This window comes from Mycteria americana, chromosome 1 (assembly GCF_035582795.1).
Source record: "Mycteria americana isolate JAX WOST 10 ecotype Jacksonville Zoo and Gardens chromosome 1, USCA_MyAme_1.0, whole genome shotgun sequence".
NCBI classification, from domain to species: Eukaryota; Metazoa; Chordata; class Aves; order Ciconiiformes; family Ciconiidae; genus Mycteria; species Mycteria americana.
The window spans coordinates 127310319-127331797 of record NC_134365.1 but is presented as its reverse complement, the minus strand read 5'-3'; the positions used below and the strand labels follow the sequence as shown (position 1 = coordinate 127331797).

Below are 21479 nucleotides of genomic sequence, written 5' to 3'. Positions count from 1 at the left end.
ACCGAAATTACAAAGAGGGGGGTGGGGGAGGAAGTAAGCATCTCCCCTTGCTACCTGCTTTCCACCCCAGAGCCACCTCGTCAAAAAGACAATAGTACGTGGAGGTCACTTACTATATAAAACATAGCGATTCTCGTAGGTAGGAAAACTATGTCAGGTACAAATATAGGCCGGAACCCAGTTCTCCAAGTTCCCTCGACTTTCCAGAGGCTCTTCTGAAAGGGCCGGGACATCACTTTGGGTACCGGAGCAAACTTCAAGAAGAGGCAGCATTTTACATCCTACGCTCAAAAGGTGAACCGAGGGGCTTAGATGCAGAGGGCTTTGAGGAGAAAATAGCCGCCCGGGCTAGTTCCGCAGGAGGAGGTTTTCACCGAGGACCTACTTCAGGGGTGCTGCACATCCAGGCTATCAGGGGCTGCGGGCTGCCATCTCACAGATTACAACTTCTCCTCCTCCAACGCCTGCTCGGGGAGCAAACGCGCACGGCCGGCCACCGCACCGTGCCCTGCCCGAGGCCGGCAGCGGCTCCGAGCGGGGCGGCCCTCTCCTCCCCTGGGGCTCCCGGGACGCCTCGCCCGCTGCTCCCGCAAAGTCAGCGGGGCCGGCGCAAACCCGCCGCCGCTTCCACCGGCGGGAGGGATTTCCCAGCGCCGGAGCCGGCCGGGGTCGGGCGCGGAGCCGGCCGCTCCTCCCGCAGCCTCCCTGCGCTTGTAAATCAAGCGGAGGAGGGGAGCAGCGGGGGCGGCTTCTCCCCGCCCAGCGGCGTGTGCTCAAGCGGCGCCGCCGGCGGCACGGGGAGCAGGGCTCGGCGCCCCGCCGCCGCCGCCCGGGATGCCCGCCGAGCCCCGGGGCGCCCCGCCGGGCCCCGCAGCGGCGGGCGGTGCCTCCGGGAGCGGCGGGGCGGCCCCGGGGCTGCTCCGGCCGCAGCGAGAGCTTTTGTGTGCGAGTTGCCGGCGAGGCGCGGGCTCTTCGCGCTCCAACAGCTGTCACATTATTTGCACTGGCTGTAAACAGCCTTCGCCTTCCCCCCTCGCCACACAGTTAAATCCAGACTAACAATCCCCAGTTAGAGATCAAACCAACAACAGCAGCATTGTGTCTGCCTTCATTGCTTTACCATCAACTACTGCAGCTGGTTTACTCGAAACAAGGAACACCCTCTACCCACCTCCCCCGCCCCGGGGCCAGAAACGTGCTTGTTCCCGGCGGTCGGTCAGGCGGAGCCTCGCTGCTCCGGGGGGCTTCTGCGGGGCGGGGGGGGGGGGGTGTGCTCCGCCAGTCCGATGCCGGCGGGGTCCCGAGCGCTGCGGGGCTCTCCCCCGCAGCGAGGAGGGGTTTCCAGCCCGCACTCCGGCCCGACGAAAAGCCTTCTCAGAAGTCGAGCTCCGCTCTCGGTTTAGCTCTTGGGAAGGGCGAGGGGCAGCCCCACAGCAGCGGGGAAAGCCGCGCCGGCAGCTGCGCAGCGCCCCGCGGCACCCGGCGAGCTCGCCCCCGCGGCGCGGCGCGCCCCCGAGCAGCCCTGCCCGGGGAAGGCCGGGCTCCCCGCCCCCGCACCCCCTGCCCTGCCGCCTCGCACCGGGCCGGCGGCAGCAGCGCCCGTCCTGCTATCGCAGCGAACCTCCCGCCGAGGGGCCCCTCCGCCGCCCCCGCCGGCCTTGCCCCGGGCGATGACCCCGCCGCTCGCAGCCCGCGGCCGCCCCGGCCCCGCCGCGCAGCCGGCCGGCAGAGACGCGTTTCCAGCTTCGGCCCTTTCCCTCGTAAGGAAAAAAAGAAAGAAACACCGCAATAACCTAAAACACGAGTCCAGCTTCACTAGCGATACAACCACCTGGCAGCAAAGGAGTGCGCGGCACACTCTCAGCGGGCCTTTTCTTGGGCACAGCTGGAATTTGAGTGTCAATCCCTGTACCTCCTCCGCCGCCCTTACTCATTGTTGCATCAGCGGCAAAGTTAGAGGAGAGGTGGAATTTACCGATCGGAAGCAAGGGAGAAATAAATCAACTCGAGGAAACCTTTCCTTGCCCAGTTTGACTCCTAGCGTTACCCAAACTGTGCGTCTCTAAGGGAAACCACGACGCGGCAACTTTCCCTGAAATTTGTGTACCGCACGAACTTTGAAGAGGCCACGGGAGCTGGAAGCGCACTTTCTAGGTGCTTATATGCAGTTCGGGAGCCGGCACCAGTGAGGGGAAATAGCTGATTTTATTGGAAGCACATCTCCATCTTGGCCTGACCCCTGCCAAAGGGCAGCGCTCCCCAGGCAGGTAAGGTGCTTCGCACCAACGTGATACGTCTCCAATCGACTTCCGAATCGGATTCACCGACAAATGATGCCAGTACGTACTCGCAGGTCAGTATCATCAACTATTCATTGCCTATACGTAGCTAGAAATCTGCTGGCCTGGTAAAAACCACTGCTAACAAAACAATGTCAGCAAAGGCTGCAACACACTCTTGTGAGAAACCGGCGATTCATGCCTACTGAGGCTCTTTCAGCACAAAGGCTTTTAGAGGAAGAAGAGAGAGAAGGGGGGAAAAAAAGAGGGAGGGCTCTCGTGTTTCAGGGCTGCTGTCCCCTGGGAACCAAGAACCAAGTGTAGCTTCAATCAAATGCTGACTTCTCCTCCGGGAGCTCAGTAGGAAACCTGATCTCACTAGCTCATGCCTGTCTCCATGCATATAGGCTGGGTTTTCTTTCATACCAGCAATTTGTATAAAGAGGAGAGCCAATACAGTTTATTGCAAACGAGATCTCGCAGTAACGGATCTAGAGAGATATTTCTGTAGCTAAAATAAGACAACCTTCAGCCGCCTGCTCAGGGCAGGCCGCGCCGCAGCCGCCCCCGGCTCCGCACACACAGCTCCGCCGTGGGCGCCCCTGGCGTGGCACGGCACGGCCTCCCACGCATCTCCCCGAGCCCTGCATCCTCCCCAGCTGGCAGCAGCCGCCCTGGGTTGGGTTCTTGTGCAATGCCAGGTTACACTTCCATTAAAACGTTTACCCTGGGAGATCACGTCCTGCTTGCAAGTATTGTTCCGGCTTCCCCTGCTGCTCGCAACTTTAACCAGAGCTATTTCTCTCCTCGCCCACCACTGCATGGAGACCCCGGGAAGCATCCACCCCTGCCTGCTGGCCCTGGCCTGCCCTGGCACGGCAAAGCACGGCACGGGAGGTCTGCGGGGAGAAGGCAGGCGAGTCCTCCAGGCGGAGCTCAGCATAACTTCGCACCGGGCTGCTTAATTCTGCACGGGGCTTTGCTAATCCACTTTGTGCTTGACTACTGAAATGGGAAGAAAGGAAAACACCGTGTGGGGAGCACGACCAGGCCAGAGCAAGGTGGGCCAGGGGGACCGCAGCCTGTGGGAAGGGCTTCCCCCAACACCCAGCTCAGCTTCCTACTGCTGTGGGCAAGCCCAAGAAGCTTAGCGCACAACCCAGCACGCTGGAGCATGGGAGCAAAGGGATCAGCGATCCCTGTAGGATCTCTCCATAGGCAGGAGCTTTCCAATGGAGAAAGTTTGGCTCAGGGAGGGAATTTACACTTAGAAAGAAGAGGAGCTCAGCCCACCCCTTCTTGTGCCATTAGCGAGTTCTCTGTGAATTTCAAGGAGAGATGAGAATACGCCCCTCTAGCTTTGATTTCACTTCTCTGTCCCTACCTGCCACCATGCACAAATGCCATACTCAAGCAGTGGCTAAATGAGCCCCGCTAAGCTCTCCCACCCCCTCCAGGAGACCCCCGGCTGCAATGCGGTCCCACTCCTGGGGAGCATGGGGAAAACACAGCAGCGGGTGAGGGACAGGCAGCCCCACGGCACCCGGTCCACGCCAAGCACAGGGACAGCCACTGGGCTGCCCCTAGGCATGGGGTCTGCTGCCTGTGCAAGTACAGGCATACTTCTCTCTGCTATCAACAGTGCCAGGCACCAGCTACTCCGATACTCCCGTGGAGGAGGAGATCTGACTTTTATAACTGAGGATACAGACCCAAATGTTTTGTAATATGCAAATACTGAGGCCCCTAGGTGAGGTATTCCCGAGCATTAAATGAACACCTGGGGTAAGAGCGAGAGCTACTCCATCTGAAAATGAAAAGCAAAACACACTCTGAGAAAAGAACGGGCAGGCTGGCAGCGCTGGCGTACTGCAACCCACCGCAGGCCGTCCGGAGGTGCACGGGGAACGAGTCCCCCGCAGAGCTGTGCCGGTGCAGGTCCCGGCCACGGAGATTGCTTCGAGAGCAGCAGGAGCCGTGGAAAGGAGAGCGCATTTGGCTGGGAGCGCTCTCGCCCCTCCTGGCCGAGGAGCAGGCAGAGGAAGCACAATGCCAGGCTTTCCTGGTGCAGGCTCGGCCGCGGAGCGCAGCCCCGAGCCTCCCCCTTTCCCCAGCGCTCTATTGAACACACTCAGCTCTTTATACGAGCCATTCCCAGTGTGGCTGGTGGATTCTGCGCTTTCCACTTTAATTGTCTTATCCAAATAAAGCTTTGTTTTCCTTAGCACGACAATCCCAACATTCAGGCCGAGATTTTCATTGGACAGAGGAGATATTTTATTCTCCGATTGTTTAGAGAGTCGGGGCTTACACGGAACAGCCCCGGCTTGTGTGCCTCCGCTCACAATGGGGTCTTTGCAGCCCCGCTCTCCATCATGTACATTCATTTTCCGGAGCGATCGGGATGAGAATCATTTTTCTCTGAATTTCATAGCTTTCGAAGTCTACCCTAGACTTTAACAAGTCTTTTAGTTTGCACCTAGACAATAAATTTAGTTTAATTTAGCTTCCGGTCTTTAATTTTAGCAGGTCTTCTTTTTGCATGCAAATCAATATGGCAATTACCATCTAAAAGCTCGCCCAGCCCCAGGTCAATGTAAATTGATCATTGTCCGCCTTCTACAAAATAACACCGGGAGTCTGTGGTGCATAATGAGATTATACTGGAAACTGTCTTTCAGATCACAAATTATATTTCATGCTGTCAGGATCTTCTCCAAGCGCACTTCCTTGCATGTCTAATCACACGGCATCGAATCTGTTAGCTCACGAGGTAGGTCTGGGGTGCAAAGAGTGCTTGCGTGCGGAGGGAGAGTCCCAAATAATTCAGACAACAGTGAAGGAAAACAGGCAGGCAGGTACTGAAGCATGCTCTCACTCGCTAACTTTTCCAGCAGTGGAAGAGGAGGGGAAAAAAAATCTCCGCTCAGCCAAGAACTGCTGTCCAGCAAACAAGGAAAAATGAATTCCCTGCTGGAAAGCAGCAGAACTTTCCTAAATCCACGTTTGCGACGAGTTCTTGGCCTCCTCCTTTTCGTCCCCACCTCGTCTGCTCAGCCATTCAAAGGAGCGCTGGCTGCCCGCTCCGGAGAAACCCCCAGGAAAGACGCGCTCCCCCGGGAGAGACGCCCCTGCCCACCACAGCCGCGGGACCCGAGCGGGTCGGGTCGGAGGGAAAGGTCGCTCCGCAGCAGCGACCGCCGTAAGCCCGTTGCCTGAAAGGACACGAGGATTAACGGGAGCTGCTCACGGCCAGGGGAACTCCCCCTGCCTGCAGCCCAGGCCTCCGCGCTGCCTCCTGCACGCACGCACACAGGCAGCGAGAGCTGCTCGGCGTAGTTAAAAGGGGTTAGCCCGGCTCTCCCCAGCCAGCTGGCTCGACTCCGGCGCTCAGGTTATTGCAAAACCAAGAAAGTGGGGAGCAGGCCCGCTCTGGCCATCAATTATTTCTACAGCGACACCAGCCTAAGGAGGAAGTATTAAACCTGGCTTCATGCTGCTCTTTCTAAGCCCGCACTAAAACGTGATCTATTGCGGTGTTCGGGGGAAAGATAGCGTATCGCATATCACCTGTGCAACCCAACTACGCTGCAGAGTCCCAGCAAGAACCCGCACCTTTGTCAAGACGCGCAGAAATCAAGAGCCCGCTTCATCTCCGTGCCGAACAAGAATTTATTCCGAGCCACATTTACTCCCAGGGCAACGCGGCCGCTAGAGCTACGACCTGAGCTGCAGCAGGCCTTTTGCCCGTCTTTGTAGGGGCCACTCACCAGTCAAAGTTGAGAGACCTTTTAAACGACAGCCGCAGATTGCTAAGACTACTTTGGTATGCGCAGCACTCATTATTTTGGGCTGTGGTGGCCTGGGTCCATTTTCTCCGCAAACGGAGACCCGAAAGCATGTCAACAACTTTGTGTGGTCTCGCAGCTGCACAGATCCACCAAGTTTGCTTGCGCGGACTGTACAGGAGCCCCTAGAGCTCAGTTGCCTTGCCTCTGGCATCCCTGTTAGGGGACCTTGGCTTCTTTATCAACCTTAAAAAAAGTGAATTATCATGAGGTGGGGGAAGAGGAGGGAAAAGGGATGACAATTTCGAACTGCCTGAGAAGCTGCAGCCCTCGGCACATCCTGGTAAAGGCAGATACAGTGCGTGACACGGAGCCTGGATTGTCCACCAGCGCAGGAATAAAGCCAAGGCACCAGTATTGTTTCAAGACCCAGTCCATATTTGGGCATTCAGTTCACACATCCTAAGTATTGCTTTAAATATTAGAATAGAGACATTCGCCAATGTCGTTCATAATGCACTCAAATGGGAGAAGTCATTGCTGTTCGGTCTCAGATTACTAGCTTGGTCTTGCTGGTCTTTTTTTTTGGGGGGGGGGGGGGGGAGAAGAGAGGGAAACCCTGCTGAGTCTGTTTGCACTGGTCTCTATTAGATATGCAACAAATCTGCCATTTCCGGCATTGCTTCTATCTAATTAGAGATGTATTTAGATGTGACGTGTAAATAAGCGCTGAGCTGCCTGCTGCCCTGGCTGCGCGGACTGCTCGGGAGCATTTCCAATAAGGCTGTAGCGCCCGGAACCAGGGCTCAGACAAAGAGGAATGGGAATGGTCTGCGCTGCAGGCGAATCCAACAAACCCAGCTTTTATCTATCGCTCTAAAGCCTTAACTGCTTTTAATCTGAACCGCCCAGGCTTGCACGCCACGATCGCATCTCATCCAACAAGGACGTCTCAGTACAAAAGGAAGCACACACGCAGGCAAGAGCTGCAAATAACCCCCGACCCACCCGAGCCCCAACGCAGACCCCACTCTCCGCCTGCCCTTGCGCTCCACGAGGTGTGCGTGCCCCCGTGGGCTTCCAAACACCCCGAGGCAGGTACGCCCGGCTTCTGCGTGCACAGACACGAGCCAAGGGCTGCCCCGCACCGTGAACACACACGCGGCCCCGTGGGGCGAAGGCCGCTGAGCTGCCAGAGGAAAAGTTGACGGGACCTGAAGGCGGACGCAGAACCTCGCTCCCCCCGTGGGGCCGGGAACCTCCACCGAGGGGCTTCCACTGCAGCCCGTGGGAAGGGGGAGCACGACGGGGCCGGGGGAGGCGGAGAGCCGCCGGGGGCACCCCACCACTGGGGCTCAACCCCCCCGGAGCCCCGCCAACCCCGAGCCCGAGGGGCTGTGACGGCTTCCCCGGCCCCGCGGCCGGCCGACCCTGGCTCCAAGCGTTCCTCAGAGTTTCCAGAGAGAGGAAACTCCTGGGAACGAAATATCTGGTGCTTGCGTTGTGAACTCTTTTCCTGTTGTGGGAAACAGCTCTTACAAAGCCATTAGATGGACGGGGCAGCGCCGGGGCCCGAGCCGCACTGCCCTGTGCCCCCCGCTCCAGCAGCATCCCTGCGACCGCTGCTGCTCCCGCATCCTTCCAGGCCAGAGCAGCCGGCCAAGATCCCCGCTCGGCTTTAAGGGTTAACAACCATCGCCACAAAAAAAAAAAAAAAAAAAGGGCAAAAAAAAGAAAAAAAGGCAAAAAATATCGCGGTGACCTTTTCCTCTCCGGCTCCCCCACTCTCCCTTTCAGGCTCCGGTTCCTGAGCTCGCAGGGAGCCTGAGCGGCTGTCTAGACCGATCTATCACAGACGGACAAACAATACCAGGAGAAGCCCCTGCCCGGTCCCTCAGCCTCCGCCACTCACCTTAGAAAAGGCGAAGAACAGAAAAGTGACCGCGATACGATCCTCCCCGGTATATTTATAGCCTTCCACACAGCCCACCTTCATGCCTGACAAATGAGATTTTGTCTGCTCTCTCAGCGTACGCTCCAATAAACACACACACACTTTTTTTTTTTTTTTGTGCCTGTTTGTTTTTGGTAACATTCCGGGCTCGTCCCTCCGACCTCGGGGCGGGCGAGGGCCCTCCACGCCCGTGCGGGGAGGCAGGTTTGATAGCCGGGGCGGGAGGGGCTGGGCGGGGGGGGGGGGAGCAAGAGGGGACCCGGCCTCTCGTCCACACGCAACCTTCCCAACCTGGAAACTTCAATGTCCGTATTCATCACGCCCCTTCGCACCCAGCCCCCCTCACCCGAAGTGCTCCCTGGTCCCTGCCAGCCCTCCGGGTTGCGTATTAAGGAGGTATATACGGGGCGAGGAGTCGGAGGTCCAACGCTGCAAAAGGCTGGGGAATAACTAATGAGCTGTGCAGCCCATTGATCCGGTGCATACTTCCTAATTAACTCTGAGTCACCTATTTGTGACAGCAATTCAAAGAACTGCACCGGGGATAAACTGCAACCCCGGCGCGCGAAGGCAACCCGGGGGGGGCGGGGGGGGGAATTTGCTCCTAATCCTCCTAAAAGCAATTAGGGTGAGCGCTGCGCTGGCTACCTCTCGGGAAGAAAAAAAAGAAAGGAAAAAAAACACCCAGCGGCTCCGACAGCAGAACCGAAAGGAAATGAATCGCTGTGTCGCAAGCGCGACGGCACCGGGCTCCAGACAGATAGGCAAGCACCAGCGTCTCGGGGAGGAAAGCAGGCGAGAGCGGGGCCGGACGAAGCGGTACGCCAGGCTCGGCGGGCAGCGGCGCGCACAAAGCTGCGGGCGAAGCGCGGGCGGGGAGGGGGCAGCGCGGGCGGCGGCGGCCCGGGCGCGGCGGAGCCACCGGCGGGGGGTGCGGGCGCTACCCCGGGGGCCGAGACCCCGCACCGCCCGCCCTCCCTCGCCCCCAGCTTTGTTCCCAAACGGCCCCGGCGGGGCACGGCTCTCCCCGGCCGCCCCCCGCCGTAGAGCCGCGGGGACGGGGCGGGGGGGGGGGGGGGGGCGGTGGAAGTTAATAGAAACCTTTGGAAAATCCGGGCTTTGCTACGGGGCTACGTGGTGCGGGCTGGGCTCCCCCCCGCCCCCCCCCCCCTTTTAATACAAATACGAATACAAAAGCTGCAGGCTCCAAAGAGCAGATGAAAGCAATGAACGGAGTTTCTGGAAAAGATTCATTAGTGGGAATTAATGCTGCGAGGAGCTCCGCGGCGATACCATTAAAGCCAGTCCCCACACTTTGTCCGTTTTACACCGCTCACTACGGCCGGGGCTTTTTTTTTTTTGCCGGGGGAGAGGGGGAGGTGCTCTTCGCCTCCTCCTCGCCCCCTCCGCGATCACCAAACCCGGGATCCGACAGACATCGCGGAAACGAGGGAGGGAGGAAAGGGGGGAAAAAGAGGAAAAAAAAAAAAAAAACACAACACACACACACATCGAGAAAGAAAGAGGAACGTGAACGCTCCGCAGCCCTCGCCCCCGGACTCGCTCCGCGAACATCAAATGCATGCCTCATATGCTGCGCAGAGCCGCCCCAATTGGCCCCGGCTTCACAAAGCAGCCTCCGCTGCCTCCCTGCCTGGCCGTCCCCCTCCGGCCGGCCCTTTGATGGCAAGCCCCGAGCCTCCCTCCGGCTCGCTCTCCAACTCCAAACTACATTTTAGGGCTGACTAAACTTCCGTGTCACGCCGGACCTCACGCCAGCACAGCTCCGCGCACGGGAAAGCCCCGGGCCGCCCTGCCCCACGTGCGCGGCGGCGCCCGCCCCGCCGGGGCGGAGGGAAGGGGGGGAGCGGCGCCCCGGGCTCTCCCGGCGACGGGAAGGCAGCCCGCAGCGGGCTCTCCCCGCCGCTCACCTGCCCGCCGCCCCCGGACCGCCCGCTGCTCTCGGCGGGGAGCGCGGAGCCCGGCCCGCCCGGCGTGAGAGGCGTCCCCGCTCCGCGAGTCGGCAGCGCCGCTCCTCGCTCGCCCCGTCCCCGGGGAGCCCCGCTCCGCCGCTGTCCCGGCGCCTTCCCGATCGCCAAGTGCGAGACGGCGGGACCACCACCCCCCACAGGCGCACCGGAGCCGACGGCGCGACCGGCAGTTTGCCCCCCACCCCCACCCCTCCGCCGCCCCAAACAGGCATCTTTACAAGCAACTGCCTCCAAACTTCGCCTCCGCCACCGCGGCCACGGAGACGCACCGGGAGACCCCTCTCCCCCCCGCCGCCTGCCCGCCACCCCCGCCCGAGCCCCGCTGCCCCGCGCCGTAACTTTCGGCCGCGCCGCCGCCGCCGCGCTGCCGTCCCCGCGGCGGAGCGAGGGGAAGCCCGCGGCCGCCCCGTCGCCGCGGGACGCGGTGGCGGCGGCGCTTCCGCACGGGAGCTGTTCGCGGAGCGGAGCACTGACCTTCCTGCCGCGCCGCGGGGCTGCGGCGTGCGCGGTCCGCGCCGCGGGTCCCCACAGCGTCGCCTCGCCCTGCCGCTATCCCGGGAAGGGCAGCCCCGTCGGGAGGGGGGGGCGAGAAAAGTTTCCCGATCCCCCTCCCCCTCTCCGTGGGTGCGTGTGCCGCGGCTTGCCCCGGCGCGGGCGGGCCGGGGAAGGGGTGCGGGAAGGCAGGGAGCTGCAGGGCGCGGGGGGCAGGAGCGCGGCCGCCGCCTGCGCCGACGGGGCAGGTGCCCGCGGGAAGGGCTCTGCTTCTCGGCTCGGCGGGGCTCAGCGGCGGGAGCGGGAGCGGCAGCCCGCGATGCTCATTCCGGCTGCCGGCTCTGGTTTGGCAGCGCCATGTTGCTGGCTTGCTCCGGGCGAAGTTCCTGCGCTGGCGAGCGCGGCGCTCCCCACATCTCGCCCGCGCCGCCGTCTCCCGTGCCCTGGCCGCCGCGGCTTTGTGTGTGTGTGGCTGGGGATTTAATTCTCCTCCTCCTCTTCTCCTCCTCTCTCTCTCTCTCTCTTTTTCTTCCTCTTCCCCCCCCTCCCCTCTTTAGTCCGCCGGGAAAGCCGCTCTTCCTCACCTTGCCGCTGGGAGACCGGGCTCCGTCTGCTGCACGCTGCGCTCCCCTCGCATCCCCCCTCCCTCTCTCCCTCCTCCTCCTCCTCCTCCTCCTCCAGCCGCCGCCTCCCCTCCCTTCCCCTCCCCCCGGGCAGGCGCTGCACCGAGGGAGCCGCCGCCAGCAGCAGCGGCAGCGGCGGCAGCAGCAGCAGCAGCGCCGCCACCGCTTTTTCCCTCTGCAAGTTTCCCCCTCCCCTGGCTGCGTTTCCCTGCCCAGGCAGAGCTCGCCCGGCCGCTCGCCCGCTCCCCCCCCTTGCCCTGACTAATTGATTTGCCCCCCCCCGCCGCGCCGCCGGCCCCTCGCCTCGCCTCGCCCGCTCCCCCCGCCTGGCACAGGTCGCTGCCAAGCTGCGGCGCCCCGGGGGGACTCCGCGCTCCCGCGCTCCCCGGCCGGCAGGGAGAGGAAAGCCGCCCCCCCGCCCCGCCGATATTCCCCTCGCTCGCTACCCAGAAGGCCAGTGGAGAACCGCAATTACCATAAAGCTCCGCTCACTCCGCTCCGCCAAGCTGTCAAAACCCCGGCGGCGGCGGCGGCGGCGCTGCCAGACATCGCTGCGAGGCTCCCCGGCGGGTCGCGCCGCGCTGCCGCCCCCCGCCGCCCCGCTCGCCCCCGGCCCCTCCGCCGCACGCCCCCGGCCCTCCCGCCCCGCTCCCCCCAGCGCGCCCCACCGCAACGCGGCGCCCGGGATCCCTCCCGGCGGGGCAGCCCGCGCCCCCACCCCGACCCGCCGGCTCCGGGTTCCCCCCGTCGTGCGAGGGCATCCCCGCCGCCCCGGGACTCGCCGAGGGCTCGCAGCCGTCCTGACCCCCCGCACGGGTCACAGCGCGCTCGCACCCTCCCACCCGTGGAGGGGGTTCCCCCCCCCGGCCCCGGGGCCCCTCTCCGGTCCCACCCGCCGCCCCCAACTTCGCGTGGTCCGCGGCTCGGCCGCGCGGATTCGCGCTTTCCCCGCGGTCCCCTTCTCTCCGCTCTGAATCGAGATGGAAAAAAAGCCACTCGTTTGTCAACGTCTGCATTGCGCGGGGCGGGGGGGCGGGAGGGGACCTTATTACAGCGCGTTTTCGCCTGATCCGGCTTTGGCAGCCCTCAACGCGGTTTTTACCGCGTGTGAGCGGTGTGGCAACCCGGGGTGGGGTGGCGACTGAAGCGCCGTTTCCCTCGCTGGCATTTCTACGGCTGCTTTAAGATTTCTGCCCGGGTTGAGGAGCCCTTTAATCTCCGGGTTGGTAGTTATCGGCTGCATCTATTTACTTTGGCAAGGCAACTTTTGGCTCGGCGAGCTCGGCTCGTAAATTTCACGTTCGTAACGCCCATCCCCGCCGATACTCTCAGGTTTGGTCCCGCGGAGCCCGCGGCGTGGGGGCTCCCGGGGCGGCCCCGGCCGCAGGGACCAGGCGGGCCCGCAGCTCCCCCGCACCGCCCGGCGCCTTCCCGGGGCAGCGGGAGTTTTGCCACCTCCGCGCCGCCGGCGCCGCATCCAGCCCTTCTCGCCGCCGCTCCGTGTGGGAGCGACTGCCAGCCAAACGCCAGGCGATTAACGCGGACAGTTCGCCCCGGGGGGGATTTTTAATCGCCACGTCCAAGACCCTGTGCGAAAAGGCTGCGGAGACGCTGCGAGCTGCAAAAGCCTTCCTCGCCGAGAGCGCACAAGCAGCGAGCAGGGCGGTGAGTATTCAGCGGCAGAGCAGGACTGCCGGGGTGCCTGCCTGCTCTCCGCCGCTGCTGCCTATCTCCGAAGATGGAAAAGCACGAGTTCCCCAAAGCTGTCCCTACCAAAGCCCCCGCCCCCCCCGAAAAATATCCAGAAGTGTTTAATCGAGAATGTAAGCCACGTCTGGAAAAAACGTGGGGTCGCCAGATGCTCGGGGAGGGGGTGCACACACACCCCACACGCACACGCAGCCGGGTCACGGCCAGAGGGTTGGCATTTCGTGAAGCTGCCATCACGGGGCTCTGGGTTTTCACTACGTCTCTCTTCAAAAACTCGCCTGTCTCAAAGCAGAAGTGAAATACCCACCGTCTGAAACCCGAAACTCCAGCCACACCGCTCGGCTTCCTCGCAGGGGAGCCCGGGGAGCCGCCGAGGGCGGCGGCCGGGCTGCGGTCCCGGGGTGCCGGCCTGCGGGACGCACAGCCCCGGGCAGTGGCCGGGTTTATTCCCGGCGCGGCGTGCCACGCATCTGAAAAGGCTCCCACACGTTTTTTTAATCTCCGATAACAAGCAGAAGGACACCTGGCCTATTACGCTGTAAAGCTATTTTTTATAAAGATGTTTTAGGGCTAGACATTAAAAGTTATTAGACTGAACACACGTGAGTTACAGGCACACAGCTGGAGGAAAGGCCTCTGTTGGGTTTGGGTTTTTTTTCCCCCTTTCCTAGGGAAAACCTCATTAAAATTGCTTCTTTCGGTCGGAAAGCAGAACTAGCGCGTCTCCCGGCGAGGTGGCCGCAGCCGCGGCTTCACGGCTGCATTGATCCGGGCTTTGTCTCTCCCCGCAGGTCCGGACCCGCCGTGCCATCGGCCCGCACTTGCATCACAAAAGTCGCCCGCTTCCCTTCCCCCGGGCTGCGAACTCCGGATCACATGTGCGCGCCTACCGCGTGGGGCTGGGTGGTTGGGGCTGTTTTTTTTTTTTTTTTCTTTGACTAATGACTTCAAGTTATCTCGCGGTAAACTCGCTCCACTTTTATTTTTAACCGTAGTTAAACTTTCTTTCTTTGCGAGCGCAGTTTCCTCCGTGGCGGGGAGGAACAGACCCGCGCTTGTTCGCCTCTGTGCCTTTTTTGTTCCCCGGGTCCCCGAGCTTTGCAGCAGGAGGCTGGCGGCTCCCGGCGAAGACATTGGGGCTTCAGTTCGCTCCTCCCGCGGCCTGGCTCGGCCCGGCTGCGCGCCGCGCCGCCTTCCCCTGCCGCGGGTGCGGCGGGCACCGCCGAGCCAACCCCGGAGAATTCAGAGCCTGCTCTTGCCTTGCGGATTACCGGGCCGCCTCCCCCCCTCCCACACGCCCCGGAGGGAGCTGACCCCCGGGTCAGGCCGCTGCACACTGCTCTCTCCCCGGGAGCGGAGGGGGGGCTCCGCGCACAGATGCTCGGGGCTCCGCGCTGCTGCTGCTGCTAAGGCTGCTGCTAAGGCTGCGGAGCCGGGCGAGGATGCGCTCGCAAAAACGGCTGCTCCGATAATGCTAAGCACTTAACCTCCTCGTAAAGACAAATCCATTGTTAATGGCAGAATGGGCTTCTCGCAGGAGGCTTCCAAGGGGGATGGCTTTACGCCGGCTCTCATTTACCTCCAGCGCCGCCTCTAATTGGAAGCCTCCCCCCCACCTCCGCCCCCGGCCCGCGCACCTCAGAAAGTTGGGGACTAAACGGCAGAAGCGGCGAGGCTGGGCCCCCGGCCCCCTCCACGCCCCGCCGCCTTGCCCACCGAAGGGCAACCGGAGCAGGCGGGAGTCCCGGGCAGGGGAAATGAGAGAGAGGGGACATGGGCGCTGCGAAGGTAAAATGAATCAAGGCAAGCAAGGTGCTCAGCCAGCCTGGTGATGAGTACTAGGAAAAGCCTATAAATAACAGATCACTGTCCTAAGCTCTGAATTGCCCTGCTTGAGTGTGTCTTAAATCAGACCTTTATCATTGCTTATTGTACGGCTGTTTTTAATGGAAGTGCAGAAATCTGAATAACAAAACAAGACAAGCCTCAATTGGCGTTATACAGGGTCTGCAGCGCTTTCAGACCTGACACGGTGCCAGCATATTGTTACACCGCCATGCAAACTCCCCGTGCAATCAAGGGGCTTTTGCATAGCAGCAGTACTATAATTTTACTTCGCAGTTCAGGGCTACTCTGTTGACAGGAGATCCATTATTTTCTCCCCCTCTCCCCAGAAGAGCCCGAGACGCGCTCGGTTCACGGACTAAGCGCCGCTTCTTTCCTACAAAGGCGAATGACAAATCTCTCCGGTTGTGTTTGCTTTGCTCCGCACCCTTTCCCCGCTCCACAGAAGAGCGGAGATGCCCGCGGTCCTCCGGGCGGCCCCGTTCGCCGCTCGGAGCGGACAGCCCGCGAGGGACAGGCAGAGAAACACACGCACGCCTCGGCCAGCCTCCCGCCGGCAAGCTCGGCCTGCCGACCGCCGCCCGGGGCCGGCTGCCGCCGCGGCCGGGGGAAGCGCTCGCCGGGCCCGGGCAGAGCTCGGCGGGGAAGGCGCAGCGCCGAGCCCACCGGGGCGGCCGCGGGGGGACGGGCTGGAGGCACGGCCCCTGCCCCGGGCCGGGGAAGGGGGACGGCAGCCCCGCTGCAGGAGGAGGGCAGGCTGGCTGCGAGCTGCCCCCGCCACCTCTCCCACTTGCATACCTCGGCCATTTTGTCTGCTTGCGGCGCGCCTGTGTCCCCCGTCCCCCCCCGCCCCCGCACTGTCCCCGCGGCCGCAGGGCTGCTGCGGGGCGCTGCCCCGGGCGCAGGGGCCGGGCCCTGCCGGCGGCGGGGCGGGCGGGCCGGCCGGGCAGGAGGAGGTGGAAGGAGGGCGGCCGGCAGCCCCGGCCGCTCCTGCCAGCGGGGAGACGCAGCCGCCAGGCAAGGCCCTGCAGGGGAGGGGGCGTGCGCCGCACAAGTCTGGAGCGGAGTAAAAATAGCGCCGGCGAGGTTGTCGTTCTCCTCGCCTCCCCCCAGCCCGGCGGGGGGCAGCGGGCGGCGCGGCGGGGAGGGCGCCGGGGGAGGACAGGAGCCGAAGGCAGACAAAACGCCGGCCCCGGCCGGGGAGCGGTACGGGCGAGGGCGAGCCTTCGCCTGTGAGGGCGATACGCGGGAGCCGGGGGCTGCACCCCCTTTTCCCGGCGGTGTCCCTCAGCCGCCGGGGGCGCGGGCTGCGCTCCGTCCCCGTCCCTCGGCGGCCCGGGAGGAGCGGCAGCGAGCGGCGGCTCGGCGGGGGCACGGCAGCTACCACGCTCCCGAGTTTAAATATAATACGGCGGCCGGGGGAACCGCCATGGTTTGAAGGTGTGTTTGTGCAGACTACAGCTTGTATGTTAATAATTGGATACAGTCGATGAATCACCTCCGTCCTCCTTCTGGTTTTGTGTTGTGTTGTGTTTTGTTTCGGAGGGGGTGGGGAGAGAAAGCGAGGAGACGGTGCCGTGGCTCGGCGCTGAATACCAATTCCGCGCCCGGGTTCATAAACACTCCGGGGTTATTCACTCCGCCCCAGAGGTGACAGCGGAGGCCTCCGCCGCCCTCCGCGCCCGCGCCCCGCGGCGCGGCCCCCAGGCTCGCCGGCGTGCGGAGCGGGATTTGCGCCCCGGCTGGAAGGCCGGCAGCGGCGGGTGGCTCGCCGGGGTGCATACATATGAAATGAGAGCCTGCAACATCAAAGCGACAGCGGAGCGGGGGCAGGGAGGGGCTCTCGGTGCGTACACGTGTGTACTTTTCCAGAGAAAAGCCCCTAATTTTTCAAATCGGATCCTCTCCCCCCCCCTTCACTCGCATGGCAGACACGCGGAGAGATTCTTTAGTCCTGTACTTAACACTTCACAGTGTTTTTAGCAATTAAGGCGAGAGGGGGGTGGGTATAAAGATAAGCCACTTTTTCGCCCTGCAAGTGTGAAAGATAAGATAACAGTAAGCTGGGGCAAAACGTCTGCTTACAACCTCCCCCCAGCGATTCTGATCGGTCACCTCTTATCGCAGAAAATGTTCTTTTCGAAAGCAGCTTCAAAAAACCAAGGGAAAATAAAAGTACTTTCCGTTCAGAAATGCCATTTAAAACCCCGTCCTCGCTTCGTCTCCCTACGTCGTCGTCGTCCCCCGCCGCCGCGGTACCCAAACCAGGGCAGCAGCCGCTCCCTTGCGCGCCTCTCGGCAGCCAAACCGCGCAGGTAACCGGGGGACTGAAACCCCCAGGCGCCGGGATGAGCAGCGCGCCCCGCTCCGCGCCGCTCCCCGGGCCTGCCCGCCCGCCGCCCCCGTCGCAGGCGGGGAACGCCACCCGCCTTACCGGCCCCTCGCTGCTCGTAAAGCGGGCAGGGAGCTGCGCTGGGGAGAGCCCCACGCCGGCACCACAGGCAGCGGCGGGTGAGGCAGAGCGAGAGCCGGGCTGCCTTTTCCAGGTCGTTTCGCTGCAGCACCCCCGACGGCATCGGGGAGGCGGCGATGATCCCCCCCGGCCTGCCCCCAGCCAAGCTGCAGGATCCGCTGTCGGCGGACGCGCTCGGCGTCGAGTCGCTTCTAAGCAGAAGCGACTTCCTCCCCCCCGGAGCCCCCCCGGCCACTTCCTACCCCGCGGCCTCCCCCGCGCCCCGCCGCCCGGCAAGCACACGGGCGGAGGCCGCGGGCGGGCACGGCGCCCGGCGCACACGGCGTGGCCCTGCCCTCCGCGGCACCGGGCAAGGCCCCGCCGCGCCCGGCCCGGGGCCCGCGGGCAGGATGCGGGCGCCGCTCCTCCCCGGCCGCCGGGCTGCGGGGCTGGCCGCGCTCACGCCCGCCGCCGCCACGGCCACGACCGGGGCTACGCACTGCTTCCCCGTCCCCGGGGGCCTCCCCCCAGGCCCGGAGTTTCCCCCTCCCGTCCTTGAGCCGTCGCCACCTGCGATAAGCCGAGATGCCGGGTAGAAAAGGCTTCCCGACACCTCCCCGAGGGCAAGGCGCGGCCGCGCCGTGTCCTCGCTGCCCTGGGAAACCTCTGCACGGGCCTCCACGCGAGGCAGCGGAGTGTGTGTGGCGTGGGCGTGCGTGCATCCCCTCGTCCCCCAGCAAAGCCACATCCAGGGCTCCGCACGGGAGCCGGGAGAGCGGGGACCCCGCGCGGCCCCGACGTGCTCGGGGCCGGAGCGGAGCCGGTGGGGGGGGCTTCCCCGGGCTCGCCGCATCCCCCGTCTCCTCCCGCCGCCCTTCTCAGAAACCCGCCGGTGCCGTGCTCTCGAAGTGAGTGGGTCAGCAGCTGATGACAAGGGGAAAAAAGAAGAGAGCGAGCGAGCGAGCGAAAAAAAAAACCCACCCTCCCAAACCCTAGCCTGGCGCGATTACTCATCCCCAGAGTTCCCTTAAGTCAGAGAAACTTGGCGAAGTCCCAAGGCCGAGCCGTTAGCACGGTCTGAGGCTCCCCAGGCACCTTCCGCCGCGGAGCCGGGGCCGAGGGCGCGGGGCACGGCGGGGGCGGAGGGCCGGGGCCGGGGCCGGGGGGGAGTGCGCGTCCCCATCCTCGGCGCTCTTCGCGCACGAGTTATTGTGGAGCGTTTTATCTTCACAGTCACATCGGCAGCTAACGAAGCTCGGCGGCTGCAGCCCACACGACTTTGGTTCTCTGCATTTATCCTTCAATAAAAGCCGATTCCTTTATTAGAAACAGGAGACGTGTCTCCTACCGCCCCTATCAAATCCCAACTGGCAAGGCGCAGCCGACACCTCCCCCTCAGCCCCCCCTGCCCGAGAGGGGCAGGCGGCACCACCCCACGGCCTACGCTCCCCCTCCCTCCGGACCCCCCACCGCGAGCACCCCGCTCTCCCCCTCGCCAGCCCCCCCACGAACAGGGGCAGCCCTCGCGCCCCCCTCCACCGGGGCGGCCAACGCCCCCTCCCCGAGATCCCCCCGGGCAGGAGCAGCCGAGGCCAGCCGGCCCCTCGCCGCTGCGTGCCCCCCGCCCCAAACACCCCGCGCCGGCACGAGCAGCCGCCTCCCCCCCTCTCTCCGCCAAATCAATCGCCCCCACCAGGCGCACCCACACGACTTTCGTTCCCCTGCATTTATCGTTCAATAAAAGTCGTTTCCTTTATTAGAAACAGAGGAGACGCTTCTCCCACCGCCCTCACCTCATGCCCCCTCCGCGGGCGCAGCCGGCGGCCCCCCTTCCACATCGCCCCCCGCCGAGCGCGGCCCGCCCAACACCCCCTCGCTCCCACCACCGCCGCCCCCTAAAAATAACAATAACAGTAATAACAATAATAACAGCCGCCGTCCCCAGCAGTCGCGGCAGCCAGTTCCCCCCCCCTCCACCGAGCCCAGCCACCCCCTCCCCTTCCCTCTCAAATCCCCCATCGCTAGGCGCAGCCAACCCCCCCCCCCCGCCCGCCCGCCTTTCCCCAGGCGCAGGCAACGACCCAGCAAATCCCCTCGCCAGGCACGGCTCGGCCCCCGCCCGCCTCGCAGCCCCCCCCGGGCACCGAGCAGGTCTGCGCGGCGGCTGCTTGTGCGACTCCGATCGGAGCTGCCGCCGCCGCGACCGGGCGGGGAAGGTTTCCCCGGGCGCCGCCGGGAGAGCCGGTGCTCGGAGGATGCCAGCCCGCCCCGCCGTGCCGTGCCGTGCCGCTCCGTGCCGTGCCGTGCCCCTCCTCCGCGCCGCGGCTGCGGGGAGAGCGCCCGGCGGAGATCTCCCCGCCGAGGAGGGGCCGGGACGGAGCGCGCTCTGTATCGCATTAAATTAATCGCCCGGCTCCGGAGGAGGCAGGTGATTCTGCCAAACACAATGAGGGGTTTGAGCGCTGCGGAATAAAGCGCCGTTCATGGGGCCGTGGGCGGCGGTGCACGGCTCCGCCGCGGGATCGCCGGGTCCCGGGGGATCCCGGCGCTGCTCCCCGCCGCCGGCCCCAGCGCGGGGAGCTCCGGCTCGGCGCACCCCACCCTCGCCCTCGGGATGGATAAAGGGAGGGCGCGGGGGAGAGCGGCGAGCAGCCGCCCCGGCAGCGGGGGAGCAGCAGCCCCCGGGGACGGGAGGCGGAGGGGCTGCAGCCTGTCCGTCCTCCCCGCGCCGGGGCGGCCCCTGCGATGGGGGGTAAACATCGGCCTTCCGTGGGGAGGCAGGGGCCGAGCGGCGGGGACCGCGCAGCCCGTCGGGCAGGGCCGGGCAGGGCGGCGGGGAGCGCGGGGCCCCCGGGCGGGCGGTGCGGGGCGGGCGGCGCGGCCCGGGTTCAGGCGGTGGCAGGCGTTGTTTTCCTCGGAGAGCGGAGGAGGAGGAGGAAATCTCCGGGTTTTTAATGAGGGGGTGCAGCAGGGCTGAGCGCTGGGATTACACGGCGCGGAGACAGAGCTGCGGGCTGTGTGTGCGCGCAGGGCTGGTAGTCTCCGCCCGTCTGCCTGCTAATCGCACGTTTTCCGCTGTTAAAAAGAAACCGAGACGCTGTGGCCGAGCCCAGCGCTGTCTCTGCGACTGTGACATGAAAAGATGGCGCTCTCTCCCCTCCCCCAGCCTCCCTCTCGGCTTACACTTCCTCCCCAACAGCTTTTGCCTTCCAGTTTTTTAAAGCCCTCTTTTCTCCCTTCCTTCCCCCCCTCTCCCCCGGCCGGATACCACCAGCTTCTCAGCCGATCGGTGGGTCCCTCGGTTGCGACGATTTTTTTTTTTTTTTAATCTCTACCTCGCTATTTTCGCCTTTCCCTTTTCTCGGAAACCTCGATCTCCCTCTCTTTATGTCTCGCTCTTTTGTGAACTTCTGCGGCTAATGGGAGGCAGTTTGCAGGAGCCGGGGGGGCGGGGGGGGATGTGAGGAAAAGCGGGGAGGGGGTTACCCAGCCGCTTCTCCCCCCCCCCCCCATTTCCTCCCTCTCCCCCGAGGCAGCGGGGACAGGAAAGCGAGCCGGATCGCGGTGTGTGCCTGTCGGGGGGGCAGGAAGGAGGCTCCGGGAGGTGCCCGCCCGCGCGGGCGACCTGGTCGCGCTGCGGCTGCCCCCGCCGCCGCGGGAGCGCCCGCCGGGGGAGCCGCGCTGGGGCGGCGCGGCGGGAGGCATCCCCGTCGGAGGAGTTTACCTGTCTAGAAATGTTTTACGGTGCTGCACGCACTAAGGTGGTCCCGGCTGCCGGAGCGGGTCCGAGGGACCGGCCGCGGCCCCTCTCGGAGGCAGGAGGGCCGCTCCGCCGCCTTCCACCTGGCTCCCCGCGTTCATCACCAGACCGCTCCAAGTGCTAATTTGGTTTTTTTTTTTCCTTTTTTTTTTTTAAGCCTGCAAATTAAATTCAGCGCCGCTCTCTCCTATTTTAGTGTCTGTTATGTTAATTGCACTTAGCGCTGGGGCGCTGCTCACCAGGGATGCATGAAGGCCTCGGAGATTAACCGCAGGCTCCTGCTCGGACTTTTCTCAGCCAGCAGCGAGTTGCGAGGGGCTGCCGAGGAGTTTGCAGGATCCCGTGTGCTTTCAGGGCGTGCTGCTGCCGGCCGGCCGCTCTGAATCCGGGGCCAGCGACTCTTGGCTGGGAGGTCAGGGTGGCAGCGGCTGCCTGCGTGCCCGCAGATCTATTTGCGTAAGGATTTGCATTGCGGGAGGACAGGTATTTTTCCTCCCCGTGGATGGTAAAAATGCAAAATTAGCGCGACTGTTTCTAGGCAGAGACGCCACGATTGCGTGATCTCGCTGAACCTGTCGGTTGTGC

At 63.9% G+C, this 21479-nt stretch overlaps 1 protein-coding gene across 10 annotated transcripts in view; it reads right to left on the bottom strand.

The window, feature by feature from the left end:
* Positions 1 to 21479, bottom strand: part of BCOR (BCL6 corepressor) — an 82853-nt gene that overhangs the window by 47703 nt on the left and 13671 nt on the right. For 7 of the 10 annotated variants that reach the window (XM_075520317.1, XM_075520358.1, XM_075520389.1 and 4 more), the window contains exon 1: positions 11089 to 11137. The exons of 1 other annotated variant lie outside the window; for it this stretch is intronic. The gene's annotated coding sequence lies outside the window, so the exon portion shown is untranslated. Of the gene's footprint in view, positions 1 to 1793; positions 1906 to 10486; positions 11052 to 11088; positions 11138 to 21479 lie in introns of those variants that run through there. 2 more of the 10 variants (XM_075520333.1, XM_075520341.1) reach the window with 2 other exon arrangements.